We start from the raw sequence: 18,673 nt of genomic DNA on the forward strand, positions 1-18,673 counted from the left end.
AAGAACTTTTGCCGGTCGGATGGAACCCCTTGGAGAACTAAATTTGGCTAGTCGAATTACCAATACTTGAAGAATCAATTTCCCTATTCTTTGCAACAAAATTTCATTCGGGAAGAAAAACATTAGAATGGTTCTCTCAATAGAAAAAGAAATTATGTATAAGTTATGTATTTTTTTGTGAAACTCGAGAAATACACATGACAAGAAATTTTCCAATGAAAACTGACGAAATGGAAATAAATTATTATGTTGACCTCTATAAATATAACATTCGACCGATATAGGGTATAAATAAATTGTGCAAAATCTTCAATGGCGTGGCTTAGTAGAATAAATGGTGAAAACAGTTATCATGTCAGAAAAAAAAAATGGCATCCAATATGAATTGAGGTGGATATATCTATCGTACTAGTGTCCAAATCCGAAAATTCAACTTCAAGAGGGTTTTTTTTTTTCATTATTTTCTGGATTTTTGGCCGAGAAGATAGAGCAAGTTTGTAACCTCGTGTAAACGTTCAGAACTCTGTAACAGATGATGTCGCCTGAAAAATGATTGCAGAAGGCGGAAAGCGAGTAAGATGAGTGAAAGAGGACACGGACGTAAAAGAGAAAAAGCCAAAAAAAAAAAATGGAAGGATCAATTTATTTCGTAGTTCTTACCGAAATTGGATAATGTCATTTGTAACTGGCAGCATTGAGGAGAGAACATCATTTTCTTTCCAGTTGCCTTTTCTTGACGCTTATCTTACATGAATATCCCATTATGCCTATGTGGAATGGAATATACCATTTATATCATATATTTTTATATTCTTGCGATGATTAATGTGTATTTTTTTAGTTATGGGTGTAACTTGGGAAGTTTTCTTGTCTTAATTTCGCTGGACGTGGATGCTACCTTTCACATATTCTTTCCCACTTTGCTATGGAACCTATGATCATTTGCTGGTATAAAACTCTGATCTCTTGTCACAAATAAGATGCTCTTTAGATAAAAAGGAAGAACCACATATTATAGCTTCTGCTATACAGGGTATAAAGCAGGGGGGGGGGGGGCTCTTCAACCTTTCAGACATTACGGGCCAAATTGGAAATTCCCATGCAGCCAGCGTGCGCTTCTAAGTTGTGCAGTAGAACCACGATGACTCGACAGGCGGATAACCCGACATTTATTATTCTTATGGCTAGCATAATGAGGAGAAACCTCTCTAACTCGACAGGAGATAGATAAATCGCGCTTAAGTCGACTACGATTCGTATTGCGCTATCACAACTAATTTTTCGAAATTGCCAGTTAATAAATTTTCACAGCATTTCTGTCGTATATTTTCAACAATTATTCATTTCATTTTTTTTTTTGTCGTTTGTTCGTCGAAATACTTCCTCATACCTTGGGGGTAGAGTAACTTTCCATTTTTTATAGAGCCTAGAAACTCGACCTATCTGAAATTTTTGAGCGAGAATGGTTATATAAGCTAAAAAAACTTTTTTAGATCAAAAGTTTTCAAGTGAAAAAAATTAAAGTTTTCCTAACTTTCGGCAATCGCTTTGCTCATTCGCAAATAACAGATATTTCGGTAAACTTATGCTTTTGTTCACCATATAAAAAATTGCAGATAATTTTTTAAAATTAATTTATAGATGATAGAATGGAAATTGTTCAGCATTGTATAAGTACATTTCCATGGCATAAATAATTTTTAAAAATTGAGGAGGAGAGAACAAATATAAGTATATTGAGACGACAAACTCGAGAAAATGTGAAACTTTCTTTTCACGTTGCAGATTGGTGTTTGTGTGCAATTTATTAAATCTTTCATAAATCCCGAGGTATCCTCTTCAGTTTCAATCAGCAACATCTCGGCTGATATTGCATTTACAAACATGTATTTTTTTTTTTTGTTGGGCTCACACACACACACACAGAAGAGACAAGTCAACAACTTTACAAGTAGAAGTTAGAGGATAGGGGAGGAGTGCGTATAGAATTAAATTTTGTATCTCAGTAGATATAAAGCCCCTAGAAGAAGAAATTGCATATCTAAAATAGGCACGTTATATGAATACTTTTTTAATTGAAAGTATGTTTCTACCACCAATGGTTCAAAAGATAAAGGTTGTATAAGAGGATATAACTTCACACCCAACTGACTCTTGTTTTTTACTACCAACACACACTCATCGTAAAACGTAAGTACCTTCTTGCTGTCGGATACGAGTCTAGGGAAATGATACTGATCTACGATAGTTTTCACATAGTTCTATTTGACATTCAATGTCTTGATACATCAGGTAATGGTGGATAGCATCATTAAATTGTGTTTCGTAATAAAACCAGACACTAAATATCTCAATTTAACAATTTAATTGGCAACCATTGAAATATCCAAGAGAGGAGAAAAATTTTACTTAATATATATAACATTTTATTTTACATGTATTAAGCAAATGAGGTATCCTGAATGCTATTACATGACAAAAAAATTATTATCAATATTTAAAACAATATTGGACATTGCACTTCAGGGAAAAGACACTGTATTTATATCATTTACATGGATTTGAATAGTTTAAAAATGTCATTTATTTTTTGCCAACTTACTTTCTATCATTGTTGAAGTTATCATCACTGCAATATGTCTCCTCCACACATGATATTTCCCTCCAAAATGCAAAGACGAAAAACCGTTTTTGCTTGGCTTGTCAATAAATAGGAGACGTGTACCTTCGAGCCATTCTGCTGGTAATTATAGAAACTTCATGAACAGCTCACAAGTAAAAACCAAGTATTTAGGAGTTGCTTAGAAGCATCCATGCCAAAACGAGCTCAAAACATACAATGTCTTTACTTGAAAAATATAGGAAAACCAGGTTGCTTTTTTTCAGAGCAACACTGCCAAATGAAGGATTAAAGAAGTAAAGAGACGATACTTCCATTTTATAATAATGAATCGTCATTTTAACACGACGGTGTTTTCCGAAGGCTATCATTTAGGCTACAATACCTCAGAATCATCCATATTGTAGGAAATTGACGCACTTCAAGTGGTAAATAAGTCATTGGAACAAGAGAAAGGAGAGAGAATGTCATCGGTATCATGACAAACGGGAACAATGGAGAGGGAATCGTTCCGTTTCCTGCTATTGAATTTTCCGATATTACTCAGATAAAATATCCGACGCTGAAGGTAAGACCGGGCAGAAGAGCTTTGAATAATGACTGGTTTAATTACCTCCCTCGTTTGATAGAGAAATGATTAATATCTGGTGGATATTTATGGCCACGGAAAGTTAATTCTGTAGTACCCCGCATCACTTCTGTCTACAAACTCAGCGTGCCGACTTAGAAATGATCGAACTACTGAAATGGGAAAAGCACCTAATTAAAGATAGAGATGGTATATAGCTACGCACATCAAATGGTTACCAGACCCCGAAAGCTAATAATCGTCAATAATACGAACTGGGCTAACGCTGAGTCAGCTTCATTCCAGAACACGTTTGAACCATTAGCGAACGCATGTGTGAATGTATCGACGATTAGGTTCATGAAGTCAACCAAGCATCTTACATGGGTTCATAGTTCACGTGAATATAAACAGTATGATGGGCTTCTCGTTTCAACTACTTCTCTATTTTAAGAAGGATATCATTATGCTATAGAGACATTCGTCTTCAGAGCAGGTCAATACATTTACTGCTAAGAAACAGTACTGTCTTTGTGCAGTGTTCCATTCCTTCACGAATCAGTGAATCATTGTTATTTTATGTATTTTGATGAATTTCACGCCATGCTTGTATGGGTTAGCACACACACTATTTCAATTTTTGAAATAATCTATAGATGTCAACATTTCTTACGTGAAAAAATTAATATTTTCAAGTATTATAGTACGCTTATCAGAAAAGCGTATGTATGAAAAGCACCTGAAAGGAATAAAAATTTCACAAGTATTTTTTTAATTGAAGCACCGTGTGAGAAAATAAAAGAATTTTGTAGTTATTGTTAATAATGATTATTGAGGGTAACATTGGAATCTTGTATTTAATATGGGATACTTTAAATATCAAATATTTAACTAATACCTCCAATTCGAAAGTTGCTACCAAATATTAGTGCCTTTTGCTATTACATTGAAATAAATTTATTTCGTAACAATTGAATTAAAATTCGCCGAGATATCGGTGATTGAAATCCTTGATTTTGCTACTTTCCGAAGTGCTAAATTATTGTGTGACTATTTTCACACATAAAAAATGGTAAAAATCAGGAATTTCAGTCACCGACGTCTCAAATGATTTTCATGAGATTTTTACTGGATGAATAGTTTTCGGTATCACACAGAAACTGCTGCAAATTTTATTAGTTAGTATTATTTTTATTCGGGCAGTAAAAAAATTTTAATGTCAATTTATGTATTTTCCTCAATAATTAGTTTTGGAAATTCAAATATTATTGTTTTTTTCGATAATTTTAGTTGAATCTTAAAATCAGCCATGGAATTTATATTCCCTTTTCGGACACTTTTAGTGAAACACCCAATATGTTTATAGCTATTATCTTTTATTATTAGTAATTATCGATATGTCTCTGTCAGTGTGAATCATTGAAAGTGGTTTTTCATAATATTTGAGACTATATCTCGTCGTTTTCTTGTAAATCTCTCGAACAGAAGCATATATTTTTTATACACATTTAATCTTTATATCTCAGTTACGGGGTAAGAAATCCAAATCACTAAATGACAATACTCGCGATTATGCTTAGAGACATCACAGAACAAGAGTAATAAATAAATAAGAGTCAATAAAAAAGTTATAAATTCTTTTAAAAAAACCTCTCCTTCCTAGAGAATTTTCATCTTTCTGTACTAGAATTGCTAATATTTGTCATTTTAAATCAAATTGTCATGCTTAAAAGAACTTCATAAGTTTCCATTTTTTTTTATTCTATTAAAATTGAAAAAATCACATTTCATGTTAGCTGATATGTTTTGATAAATTAAGAATGAAAGAGTAAATTCTCTGAAGTTTCGTTATCTTAGTTTTTATCGGTATTATGTACCGACTTATAATTAGTCTACGATAAATCTCGTTATTCTTTATTCTAAGCATCGTTTCGTCTATGCTATGATAATACGAGTATCTCTTGTAAAAGATCGAATTAATACGATGTATCTTCTGTACGTCTGAATGAATATTTATATTTATAAAACCACGATCGAGAATCCCACAAAAACTTCACGCATGTTAGTTATATTCATCTATTTTTGTAAATGACAAAATATATCATCCACCATATATAGTATAATTAAAAAATGCTCTAAATTACACATCACAACTAAGAAAACGTGAGAAAATTTAAGTTTTTCAAACTTACCTCATGATATTTTCTGCATATTTCACTGACTTATACTACAGACTAATTTAAAACTGTAAAATGCATATTTAGACTAGTTTATAACACTTACCTATCCTAAAAACGATAATTCCAGAACATTCTAAAAAATTCTTCTAACATTTTATTTTTAGAACCAACCGTGCTCTTAGCATTCGATTTTAGCATAATTTCTTACATTTGATCGATTAAAATATGTTATTAAAACAATATTTTGGTATGTACATCGATTGAATTTTTTTGTTATATCAACGTAAGCGTGGTTGTATATTCTTAAAAATATGTTGCTTCTTTAAATAATGCTTGTTTTGGTTTACGTGTGGAGAACAAAATACCCAAGCATTTATTCTTTTATTTCATTCATCTCGTACACAATAACTATTAGTATTAACCCCTTGACAGTGACGCCCGTGTCCAGTCCGGGCAACAGAGAAATTTTATATTTGTGAGAGAGATTTGATGATTTTTCATATATATTGTGTTTTCTTTTCCCTGAACCACGGATTGAGTTCGTTTATCTTTTTTTTTATTGATATGATGCACAACAACAAAGAAAAAAATATTTCCATTTTTGGTGGCATTTTTCAGAAGTAAATTACACTGTCATGAGGTTAAATTGATATCAATTCTAACCTATAATGAAAATTTCCTAACTACTATGAAAATAAAAATAGTCTATGACAGTAGATAATTTAATAAATTAACGAACAAAAATTAATAATGGTCCTACCTCCTCTCGCCTTTAATGATTTATATGGATAAAAATCCAGGAATCTTCATTCTATGCGATGTTTCACACTATTCTTTTCAAGTTCTTTTTCTCGGGCATCTCTTTCTATACAGCTGCAGACGACACCATTAATTTCCTTTTGTTTTCTAGAAAATTCTGATAGTTTGTTTGGATAGTCTTTTGCAGATTCCCAACAACGGCGTTTCGTAATTTTCGAGAATAAGTCACCTTACCTCTATTCACGTAAAAAAGAAACAAGAACAAACAGTCCGGATTTTTTTTTTGTCTTACGAAAATTCAGTGATAATTTTTTTTTCTTCTAGTCCTTTTTTTTTGTAATGTAAGTGTCTTACCTCATAAGCCGAAAGTTGCGAAGAAAGCGCTGCTCATAATCCAGTTTCGTTCCGAAAAGTTTTTGGCCGCGAAGCGCGCGGGACTTTGGTCTTTTATTGACGCGGCGATGGCACAAGTTTTGTGCAGCATCCGGGAAAGGCGACACCAACAAACCTCGGAGATTCGCTACACCAGAGCCTCTAGATGGGGACAACGTTGGCGAATGGATAAGTCCTGCATCTCAACCAACGGTGAAGTAGAAGAGTGATCTCCTGCTACTAGCTCCGACCGACTCCAGAGCTCCTCATGTGGGGTTTTCGCGAGTCTAACATCGATCCCAGAACTTGCTGTTGAGTCTGCCCACACACACAACTGCCTATTCTTCCTCTTCATCTCCATTTCGCCCTTTCTACTCTTCATCTTTAGATTCCAGGATCGTCGATTTCTCTCTCTCTGTACACCTCTCTCCTTTATATCAACTTGCTCATCTTCTATAACCCCTGCACAACTATGACTTCTCTTACTGTGTATTAAATGCAATAATTTATCATCTTTCATCATTTAAAAATTTTAAATGTAGTTTTTTCAGACGCATTATGTTCCACCGAAAAAGTAATTTCTTGATTTTATTAAAATTTGTAATTATTCTACACAAATAAAAAGAAAATTCGCCGCATTTTTTTAGACTTTTCATTGTTCGTTTTTTAATAGGAAATAAGTATGCCGTGAAAATACATTCATTCACAAATGGAATTTGGGAATTAAAAATACTAATACAAAATTTGAAAATAAAATCTACATGAATTATAATCAGATATACCATTGATGATAAATAATGTTAGATTAACGGAAATTAACCCTTAAATGCCCAATTTTTTTTTTGAGCCGATAACTTTTTTCACAGTTAAAGACAGTATTAGAAACCAAAAAAAAAAAAACATTTAAAAAATCTATTTCGAATTGTACTGCTTATACAGTGCCTTATTGAAGATGTGCAAAGCCTCAAAAACCGTACGTAAAATAAATGTATCGAAGTAATATTACTTTCTAATGTATGACTTCCTTTTTTTGGGATTCAAACTATAGTAAGCAATCAATGATAATATGGTAAGTAAGGAAGTAATAACTATAGTAAGTAAGCAAGCTCGAAGTATTGCAAACTTCAAGGGAAAAAAAAAGAAATGCAAACAAAACATTTTAACAAATTAAGTGAAATCACAGTCACACTTGCTCTGAAACAAACAGAAAGTTTTGTCGTTAAATTGGGACATTACTAGCAAAATTCAAAATGTAAATGGAAAGAATATGACCTCACCTTATGTGCAAATGCAGTACTGAATTTTTATTTTCCAACTGGCTCTAGTAACGAACGTTTAAAGAACCTTTTGAACATATGCAAAGTACTCATTTAAGGGTAAAAGTACATTTTTAACGTAATATTTGATGTATGTTAAAAATTTCTCCCTCAATATTAAGTTAAAATTTAATAAAGGGTTATTTGATCAAAAAATTTTCTCAAAAAAGAATTGTTTCTTTTTTTCAAATCAGAAGAACAACTTAAACGAAATTTGAGACATTAAACTTTAATGTTTTATCAAATTTTGTTGAGCTGCAAATTTAGATGACACGTTAATGCTTGTATTTGACTTTTTTTAGCATATCTATACTTTAATCATTTGAGAGCACTGTCCGTCTGATCTGCTCGTTAGTAACGACTTAATCATTAAATGCGTACCTTTGCATATCTACAAATCATTTTTAAACTCGTATTGCTGATATTACGCGTTCTTATTTTGAAAACAATTGCAGGAAAAAGAACTATGAAATATTGCACATGCAAAATTAATTGTTTTAACATTACAAAAAAATATATATACCGAGTTTCTGTTTGAACCCTTAAATTGAAAAATAAAATAAAATTTTGAGCATTTAAGGGTTAAAAGCAACGTCAAAATATTAATTTTTTAAATTAAATGTGCATTTCCATCATTTTATTCTATGTCAAACTCATAATTTACTTTACTATATTAATATTTTCAACATTAAATATGATAATATTCTGTTTCCATCTATCTTCTCCGATTGCATTGTGTATGTTAAAATCGATCTACACAAGTAACATACTCTGACTTGCTTATAAGGTGAAATTGAATTTCCAATACTCGTTGAAGGCGTTCCTTGATTTAAAATTAACAATTCTTATTTCCCCATTGGATAGATGGATCTTTTCCATCTTCACTGGAAAACAAAAAAAAACCTTTTTTTTTGGTTCCGATTTAAATCGCGTAACTCATTCGATCACTCAAATAACATTCGAACCACTACGTAGATCCACTCAACTGCCATGAATAAGAATATAAAAAAACGGGGGAAAATTCTCTAACTCCTTTTCTTTATCTTTTTCAGACCAAAAAAACGAGAATGAAAGTAAGAAATAGAAAGTAAAGCGCTGATACAGGCAAAGAACTGGCAGCGTTAAAACACATTTAATGAAAAAGTTGGAAAACTTCCGTTGAAAATGAAATAAGAAAGGAGGGATAAAGAAACAAAAAAAAACCCCTTAAAGAAGCTTCAAACCGACACAGTTTCATTTTAAATCTGACTAAAAGGATTCCAATGGAAAATAAAGAAACTTAAGAAGTTCAACTCAAAGTGAATTAGAAGAAAATGCTGTATATATATACATATATAACCCCGTAGTTGCAAATTCGGAAAATGGAGTCTGGAAGTTACATTGGAAAGATCGCTGTTGCTGTAATTGAAATTGCGATGAAAAATCAGTTCCTATTCTTTCCTTTTCTTTCTCCTTTTATTTAGCTTTATAAATTTATTTATTTAATATACCAGGTACAGGAACTTCATATGATCTATTCATTCTTGGAGAAGGTATTGTCATCTATTGTGATGCTGAACGGATGAAAAATTTTCTAGTTATAGCATCTACTGCTATAAAAAAAAAGGTCCAGTCATACCCTGACTTATCAGTCAGATTCACGCGAGTTTTTCTGAAATAAATATTTCAATTCAATGTAATATTTACCGATATAGAAAGGGGAGGGGGGCGGAATCAGTCATACTTTGATTTATGCAAGTCCTATTTACGCAGTTTCTCTAAAAAATTCCTGATTCTTGAATTCAGCAAAATTCGCGGTTATATACATATAACCCCGTAGTTGCAAATCCGGGAAAATGGAGTCTAGAACTTATATTGAAAAAATCGATGTTGCTGAAATTGAAATAGTAATGACAATCAGTCTATCCCTTCCTTTTCTTTCTCCTTTTTTCTGATTTATAAAGTTATTTAATATACCAGGTATAGAAATTTAAAATATGATCTATTCATTCTTGGGGAGGGTAGTACTATCTACTATGATGCTGAACGGTAGAAAAAATTTCAATAATATCTACAGCATAGACTAATAGCAGTAGTATATATATCTTTAGTCTATGATCTACGGCTATATATATTAAAAAAAATCAGTTCCCTTATTTACGCGAGTTTCTCCGAAAAATGCTTGATTATTGAATTAGGCACGATTCGCAAGCGTTATGGGATCATAGCTGAGACAGAAACAATATTTTAATTATGATGTGATATGCAGTGATGCTTCGGTAACGAAGATAATTTGTTCCGGAATGACGTTCATTAGCCGAAAAGATAAGTTTTTTAAAACACCAAGGAGTGCTATAAAAAAGGCAAAACTGACTGAAGGATAAAATGAACTGATTCAAGATTGGTTAAATGAGAATTTACAGGAAGATGAGATACTGAGATGAAGATCTTTTAATTTTACACTATATACACAACCAACACCAGCTTTGGTCTGGTGTTGACACAACCCAGTTGAGTTTGTAGGTGTCCCATCCATGTTTGATTTGGTCAATTTATTTCTGTGTCTGATACACGCAGCTAGAAAAGATAGGTTCTAGAATCTCCAGATTGTTCAGTTTATTGCCAAGTGTCTCGCGCTGAAAGAACGCGTGTTCTGAAAGTATAGACTCTTTTTTTTTTTAATGCATTTCTATTACCTAAATCTTTCATTTTGCATGAAGTTATTTTAAAACTTTCAGAACGAGAAATGAATTTACGTCTGAAAAAATATTCCGAGGTGGACATGAGATGATCCTTCTCAAGTGATAGTGGTTCTTATTATGATTGGAGCTAAAATCAGGATCACGGCGTGGCTGTTTCATGTTGCCGCGTGAATCCATAGTCGCAGTGCGCAGCATAGTCCTGATGGTCCTTGCACCAATAAAAACAAATTAACAAACGAAGGTGCATATGCATCCATGGATTGGATTGGGTTTGTTTTTTATTGGTGTAAAGATCATTAAGACTATGCTATGCCAAACAATGATCAAGCAATATAATGACTTGTGGTAGAATTTGCGTTACCCAGGTTGCACCGTGAGCAGGCCTACCACATTGCAATACCCTGCACCCCCGAATGGTTGATTGCACTTATTGCGGCTCATCCGTTAGAAAAATGTGGTATTTGTTTTATGTGAGTGTTGTTGAGCACTCTCTAAAACTAACCTTTACTGCCTTTGCTACTGCGATTCGACCACACATTCTATGACCAAAAATGTTTGTTTAGGAGTCTTATAAAACCTTTCAAAGTTTGTCCCGTGAATTTAGAATCACCCTGTATAAATAAGTAGTGATTGTTGTGACTGATCGTGTAGTTTGATTGAATTTTTTTTTTTCGAAAACTTTAGTGTTTATTAGAAATATTGGTTCCAATATTTAATGCATTTGTATGCAAAATTGCACTTCGAGTCTACGCGAATTCAACTTACGCGCTCATTGTCGGTCATGTCTACCACGTAACTCCGAGGTATTAAGCCGGGATTACACTATAAAAATTTGATAAAAGTTCTTTTGTAAAACTTGAAAAATGCAACCAATAAGCACATTGGTTACATTCCATAGAGTGTAACCAGTGGGCTTATTGATTGTTTTTTCAACTTTTGCAAAAGATGTTGTATCAAACTTGTATAGTGTAATCTCGGCCTTACTGTATTTCTTGAGAAAGATTAAAAAGAATCCGATGTGTGTTTAAACTGAGAGGTAGATATAGCTAGAGTCCAATGCACTCCAGGCAGTAACAAACAATTGTTTCTGCAGGCTGTTCGTGATTTCTCAAAATGTTCTCAGAACGCAACGCTTTGACATTTACTAACTCGGTACACTATGATTGCGAAGCTCTAAATGCCATTGTCCCTAGAGGATTTAAGTCAATTAGTTGTTTTCGTCAACTAGTAAAGGGTAATCGATGCTTCAGTGTGCGGCTTCGATGAATGTTAGATCACCGTGGCATATATATTCTGGTTAACGAATCTGCGTATTTGGTTACGGATTATTGTCGCGTTGTGAAAGCCTGTGTGCCGTTAATTAAGATTCGTGGTCGATAATGCTCGTAGTTAACACATCTTAATCGTTGTTGAGAAATGGTAGTGGAAAGTGCATTCTTCTAATGAGTATAGGGTGGGAAAAATGTGTAAAGAGTTATATAACGTTCAGACTTATGCACTTTGAGAATACATGTGTTACGGTAAATGTGACAAACCGGTAATTATGCATAATCAGCAATTACCACTGTAAGTTTGATAAATTTCACTACATATTTTTTCCCCGCGATTATGCATAACGCCCAAAGAAGTTAATACGGTTGATAACTATGGAAACACCACTTAAATTCGACACCTATTAGTTTTGCTCGTGCTTGATACATGCAGTACATGTATTTTGCTATAAAAATTAAATTAAAATAAGTGTGAAGAAGATAGAAAAAAAAATACATAAAATTTTTTTTACACAGTCTTGTAATGTTTACTTATTCACATTTATTAACGCGTACAACATGACCAATCGAATTCATCATCATAGACTGAAATTTATGCATAATGTCCGGATAATTTAAGTAATGAATTGACGATTTACTATGTTTACCAATCCGAACTTGGAATTATTCATAATCACCGGTACAAATACAAATACAAATACGACGCCACAACAGGCAAATTGCCCAACGAGGTGGCTGACTTAAGAACATCATGGATCCCCGAGCCATTTTTTGGAGTCCCTACCTACTACTGCTACACCCCAAATGCACCCCCCCCCCGCGGAACCCCCCAACGAATCGGTACATGCGGGAATGTGCGTGTACGTGTAGTGCAACCTGACGTAAAGTTTTTTTTTTGTTTCTGTGTAATGCTTGTTATGTGTAGTGCTGTCCCCAGTTTTTCTAACTATGAGTGAAGTGTTATGGGTGAATGATTTACCGTTGTAGGACTGTTGCTCTCTGTGGCGAGACTTTTTAACGGGGAGATCGGCTCGCATTTGCGCCTTGAAGTTGGGAACCACAGAAAACCAACTTCAGCCGACCACCACTGTGGGGTTCGAACCCGGATCCTCGCATCACGAGTCCGCACTATAACCACTCGACCACCACAGCGGTAAATGTGATAATTTCATAATATATGGGAACAAAATTTATGAAAGTCATCAAAATGGCAGTGATTACGCATATAATCACTGCCATCAATATATCAATTGTCAATATATAATTTTATAATAATAGAGTTAAGATCTATTCACACACATCTGTGACGGCTCGTCACAATCACGAGATTCCCGCCTCGACTGAATTAGAAAATAAAATACTCTTGTTGCCTCTGCTAGCCTTTTGATTTACACTCATCAGGTGCAGTTAAGAATCCGAATCGTCAGTCTGATTGCCGTCATGTTTCGGTTACTTTACGAAGAAATTTTTGACAAATCGGACGACCGCCTAAAGGCTCAATTTTCCGAATTTTAAGTGAAATTTGTTTCTTTGATTAACTTCTCTCACTCCTATACTACTCACTCCTTTGCTGACTTTCTCGCTAACTTGCTCATACGCTACTTTGTGCTCACTTGATTACTAACTTGCTCATTCACTACTTATGTGCTCACTTTTACTCACTGTTATGCTCATTCACTCATTCCTATGCTCACTTGCTCACTAACTTGCGCTCCCTTGGTCATTCACTACTTCTGTGTCTCTAAGTTTTTCATTCATTACCTCTGTGCTCACTTTTACTCACTGTTATGCTCATTCACTCATTGCTATGCTCACTTGCTCACTAACTTGCGCTCATTTATTACTTCTACGCTCACTTGAGCACTCATGATCCCACTCACTAGCTATAGTCGTTGAATTGATTGTCGGTAAATTGCGCGGCGGTGACTGAAACGTGACCGTCACTGAACTGATGTGTGTGAATAGCCCACACTGTAACGGGTCGGATGCATCGGTGTCTGAACTAAGACGGTACGATGACTGCACTAATGTGTGTATTACGACGACTGCACAAAGATATCTTTATCCGAAGATGACATCACTCTCCGCTATCCATACGAAGGTTTTTAACAGCTGGCCGATGCGAACATGAATATATAGGAAAGAGGATATCCAACTGCACTTGTGGGGAATCGAACCTACGTCCTCTTACTTTCCGGGTGAGAGCTCTGGATCAGTGTTTCTCAACCGCCGGGCCGCGGTGCAGTACCAGGCCCTAACATTAGTCAAACCGCGCTGTGAGTGATTCGCGGTTCCATTTTTCCCATTAATTTGTCGTTATGTGTGTATGACCGGGCGTTTCACTTACACAAAAGAAATTTACCGAGCCGTGGACTTCCAAAAGTTGAGAAACACTGCCTTAGAAAACAAGACTACAAAGACAACGATTCTCAATCTCTCCGTCGTTGTCTTTCTAATTCTCAATCTTTCCAATCGTTCAATTTTTAGTCCAGTGCGCTCACCAGGACGTGGGTTCGATTCCCCGCAAGGACACGGTTGAATTTTCTCTTTCCTATAGATACATCTTCGCATCAGCCAACTAATTAAAAGCCTTAGTAAACATATTCATCTAAAAAAAGGCTGGCCGTTTAAGACATGCATCCATTCATGTTAATAATTGTTAGTTATTTTTCTCTCGAATTTTAACTTCAACAACATATAGCTTTTTCAAAAATCAACAAAATTTATCCATATTTTGTGGCGTAACTTTTTTTTCAAATATTTTTAATGAAAAATCCTCGTGTTAAAGTATGTAACAACACAGTGTTGGGAGACGCACGAAGTTTCAAGACATTTGAATGAGTGGTGTTTGCAGAAATGCTCCTTATCTAATAAAAAATTTAGTTTTGAGAAAATAGCATTTTAGTGGAAACACATTAGCATATACAGGGTGGGCAAAAAGTCCGTAGAAACTTCAAAAATTCATTAAAAAACCGGAAAAATAACCGGAATAAAAAACGGTTTGCAGGGTTAGTATTGTTAGGTCACGGGAATTTTTAAAGACAGGGAAAAAACTCAAAAATAGCCGATAGGTGGCGCTGACTTACACAAGTATAAAAAAAGATAGCAAATAACAGACAGAATGTCTCCAAATCGTTTATTAAAGCAGTATGTGCTCCACATGACCACCACCACAGGGTATAACACATTGCAGAGTACAGCAGGTCCGGTGGAACATCTACGGCTGTAATAAACGATTTTGAGGCATTCTGTTCGTTATTTGCGTATCTTTTCTTTGACTTGTGTACGTCAGCGCCACCTACCGGCTGTTTTTGAGTTTTCCCCAGTCTTAAAAAAATTCCCGTGACCTAGCGATGCTAACCCTGCAAACCGTTTTTTATTTCGGTTATTTTCCCAGTTTTTATGAATTTTTAAAGTTTCTACGGACTTTTTGCCCACCCTGTATAATGCCTGCTAGCAGTTTATATTAAAATGTTTTAAAAATATTTGTACTGCAGGAAGAACATAAACTTGAACGCAGTCAGACGCAGAAAATTTCATGGTATTTGAATATTGAAAAATTCGAAAATGTGTTTTTTGGGAAGTTTGCGTTCACCAACCCCCTTAAAATATACCTGGTAGATTTATGCATGTGTAAAATATTCTACGTTTATTCACATCCAACAACCTTCCGAGCCGTCTTTTCGTCCATTTGAAGTCTTACAGCCAATCAATAAGATAAACAATAGCTGTTTTCATAACTAAGTGGACGAGAACAACACGTCTTTCTGTAAGTAGTCGTCATTCATTACCGTTATTATGTGAATATTTATTGTTACATTAGTGGCGAGAAAGAGAGAGTTCTTGACAAAATATTTAGCAAAAATAACTCAGTTTCTGAAAATACAGAAATTTCTCAAAAATAATACTTTTAATTAACTCATGTTGCAAACGAATTCAAATACTTGACCAATTAGTTCAGGTGCTAGGTACCCAAATCCAATTCCTCACCCAAATCGTAAGAATCCCCCTATCCACTTATTTCAAATATTTAGCTGCGGTATCTGGATATTTCTTCTTTTATTTTATGTTTTTCAAAATCTTCAAAAGGAATGTACTGTTGAAATGGCTTTTCGAAATGGCAGTCGTCGTCTTTTTTTATTTTATTTCATTTTCTTTATAAAGGTCCGGTTTTTGAATATTTGCGTATTCACGGCGAAATGAGCTTTAGTGCTTAGGACAAGCTGGTTATCACAAGTTCTTTGTTTACTGAGAAGGAGAAGCTGTCGTTTGCCATTCGTTCCATTAAGCTTTTTAAGACCTTGCAAAGGACGATACATGAAAAGAGCAAAAGGAAACAAGGCATAAAAAAAATTAGGGTTTTTTTTTAGGGCATCTTTATTTATTTATTTTGTTCTCCCTTTAACGTCATTAACTGATAGCGCTCAAGAGAAAGAGCTATAAAAACTAGTTAGCCAAGGAATGTAAGAGCGGAAAAAAAAATCTAACGAGGACTGTCATTGAGCAGTTGAAATCCCCCTTTTTTTAGCCTTTTATATATATATTTCGAAGATTTTTTATTCCTCACTTTTACTACGTTTTTCGTTTTGTTTTAAATTTTCTTTTTAGTCCCTTACTTATTCTTATTCCTAATAACCAAAAGTCACTTTCCTGGAGCAAAAACAATTACACGGACATTTATTGTGGAGACAACAACAAAAAAAAAAACTGTCTTTTCTAAAACAAATGTTGCAAAAGTTTTGAATCATTAATTGTGCTCTATTTTATTCTACCCGTGAACATGTATTTTCAGTGGATGAACATTTTGGAGAGGAAATCATTAATTAATTTATGTTAGTAGGCAAAAATTTATAGACCGCTATATCTTTTTAGCAGAGTGATATCTTATACTTGATGATTCTTATATATTCTGTTTGAAATTTTGGTCGAATACAGTGGTACCTCGGCTAACGAAAAAGATTCGATCCGGAATCACGTTCGTTAGCCGAAACGGGATTTCTTATAGGTTTCTATGGAAAGCCATTTGATTCGTTCTAGCTTTTGCCCAAAATTTAAAGATACATTTTTTGAAACACGAAGGAGATAGCTTTTAAAACCCGTCAAAAATTGACTGAAGGCTAAAATGAACATCTTCAAAATGGATAAATGAAAATTTACAGTAAGATGAGAGATACTGAAGATCTTTTTATTTTACAATCTGTATGCAACCAACACCAACTTTAGTCTGCTAAAGGACTGGTATTGTGTGACTCATCCCAGTCGGGTTAGTAGGGGTCTCTATCATTTGTGATTTGTTCAGCTCATTTCGGTGTCTGATCATGCAGAGGGAAAAGAAAATCTCTTGGAATATTCAGACTGTTCAGTTTGATGCTAAGAGGCTTGCACTGAAAAAACGAGAGTGCTCTGAAAACATAGGCTCTTCTTTTTAATGCATTTCTATTAGCTGAATTTTCCATTTTACAGGAAATTATTCAACGAGTTTCAGAAAGAGACGTGTTGGTACATGTGTAAAAAGATTCCGAGGTGGACATGAGTTAATCAGGTTCTAGTGATAGTAATTCTGATGATCTCTCTCTCTCTCATTGGAGCGAAAATTCAACTCACGAAGCGGCTATTTCATATCAACGAATACAAATGCATGCACGTCCTATGACAGGATAAATGTTTTTATTTTGATTCACTGTATGCTAATAATAGGTTTACGGAAAATTCACCGACAACAGTTCGACACGAGTCAGTGAGCCAGTAAGTGAGTGAGGAATGACCGAGTGAATGTGTCAGTAATTGATACAGTAGTTAGTGAGGGACAGATTGTTTAGTGTTGGCGAGTGAGTGAGCGAATGACAGAGTGAGCGACCAAGTGATTGAGTATATAACAGAGTGAGCAACTTAGTGAGTTAGTAAGTGACTTGGGAAATAAATGAGCGACCTGGAGATCAAGTGAGTGACCAGTCTACTGAGAGAGGGATCGGGTGAGTGATATAATGAGCGCCTTAGCGAGTGAATGATGCAATGAGCGACCTATAGTGATAGAGTGATATATTGAGCGGCCTAGTGAGTGAGTGATAGAATGCGTTACCTAGTGATTGACTGAATGACCTAGTGAGTGAGCGAGAGCGAGCTAGCTTTAGTGACAGGTCAGTTTCACTCATTCATTCACTCACTCACACACCTATTCATTTATTCACTCGATCATTTATTCACTCAATCGCCTGTTCACTCATTCACTCGCTTATTCATTTTTATTCATTCGCTCATTCAGTCGCGTATTCATTTGCTCACTCGATCATTCATTCATTCGTTCATTCACTCATGACGAACTGAGGTCGGTGAATTGTTTGTCGGTGAATTTTCCTAACGGTGAATTTCCCTTCGGTAAATTGCTGGTGGTGAATTTTCCGGACACGAATAGGGAACATCATGAAGGATCTGCACCAGATCATGATCAAATATTTACCAAATTCAGCCGGACAAAGATAACTTAATCAAAGAAATTATTTCTTTATCCGGAAAATTCACCGCCAGCAATTTACCGAAGGGAAATTCACCGACAGACAATTCACCGACCTCAGTTCGACATGAGTGAATGAATGATCGAGTGAGCAAATGAATACGCGACTCAATGAGCGAATGAATAAGAATGAATAAGCGAGTGAATGAGTGAACAGGCGATTGAGTGAGTGAATAGGCGATTGAGTGAGTGAACAGGCGATTGAGTGAGTGAACAGACGATTGAGTGAGTGAACAGGCGATTGAGTGAGTAAATTGACGATTGAGTGAGTGAATGAACCAGTGAATAAATAATCGAGTGAATGAATTAACAAGTGAGCAAGTGAACGAGTGAATAAATGAATGAGTGTGTGAGTGAGTGAATGAATGAGTGTTTGAGTGAGTGAATGAATGAGT

The 18,673-nt window shown here is 34.7% G+C and overlaps 2 protein-coding genes across 3 annotated transcripts in view; one reads left to right on the forward strand and one right to left on the reverse strand.

Moving 5' to 3' along the window:
* The window catches only part of LOC149079929 (uncharacterized), an 88,808-nt gene extending 82,103 nt beyond the window's left edge, over positions 1 to 6,705 (reverse strand). Inside the window, exons 1-2 of one of the 2 annotated variants that reach the window (XM_089238814.1) lie at positions 6,482 to 6,705; positions 6,129 to 6,363 (exon numbers count right to left, since the gene is read on the reverse strand). The gene's annotated coding sequence lies outside the window, so the exon portion shown is untranslated. The remainder of the gene's footprint in view (positions 1 to 6,128; positions 6,364 to 6,481) is intronic. The other variant, XM_089238815.1, reaches the window with a different exon arrangement.
* The window catches only part of LOC149079928 (uncharacterized), a 141,779-nt gene that overhangs the window by 104,604 nt on the left and 18,502 nt on the right, over positions 1 to 18,673 (forward strand). The window lies entirely within an intron of this gene.

Source organism: Pholcus phalangioides, unplaced genomic scaffold (assembly GCF_987345545.1).
Source record: "Pholcus phalangioides strain wild (caught in Gottingen) unplaced genomic scaffold, Ppha-v1.0 ptg000011l_1, whole genome shotgun sequence".
Taxonomy (NCBI): Eukaryota; Metazoa; Arthropoda; class Arachnida; order Araneae; family Pholcidae; genus Pholcus; species Pholcus phalangioides.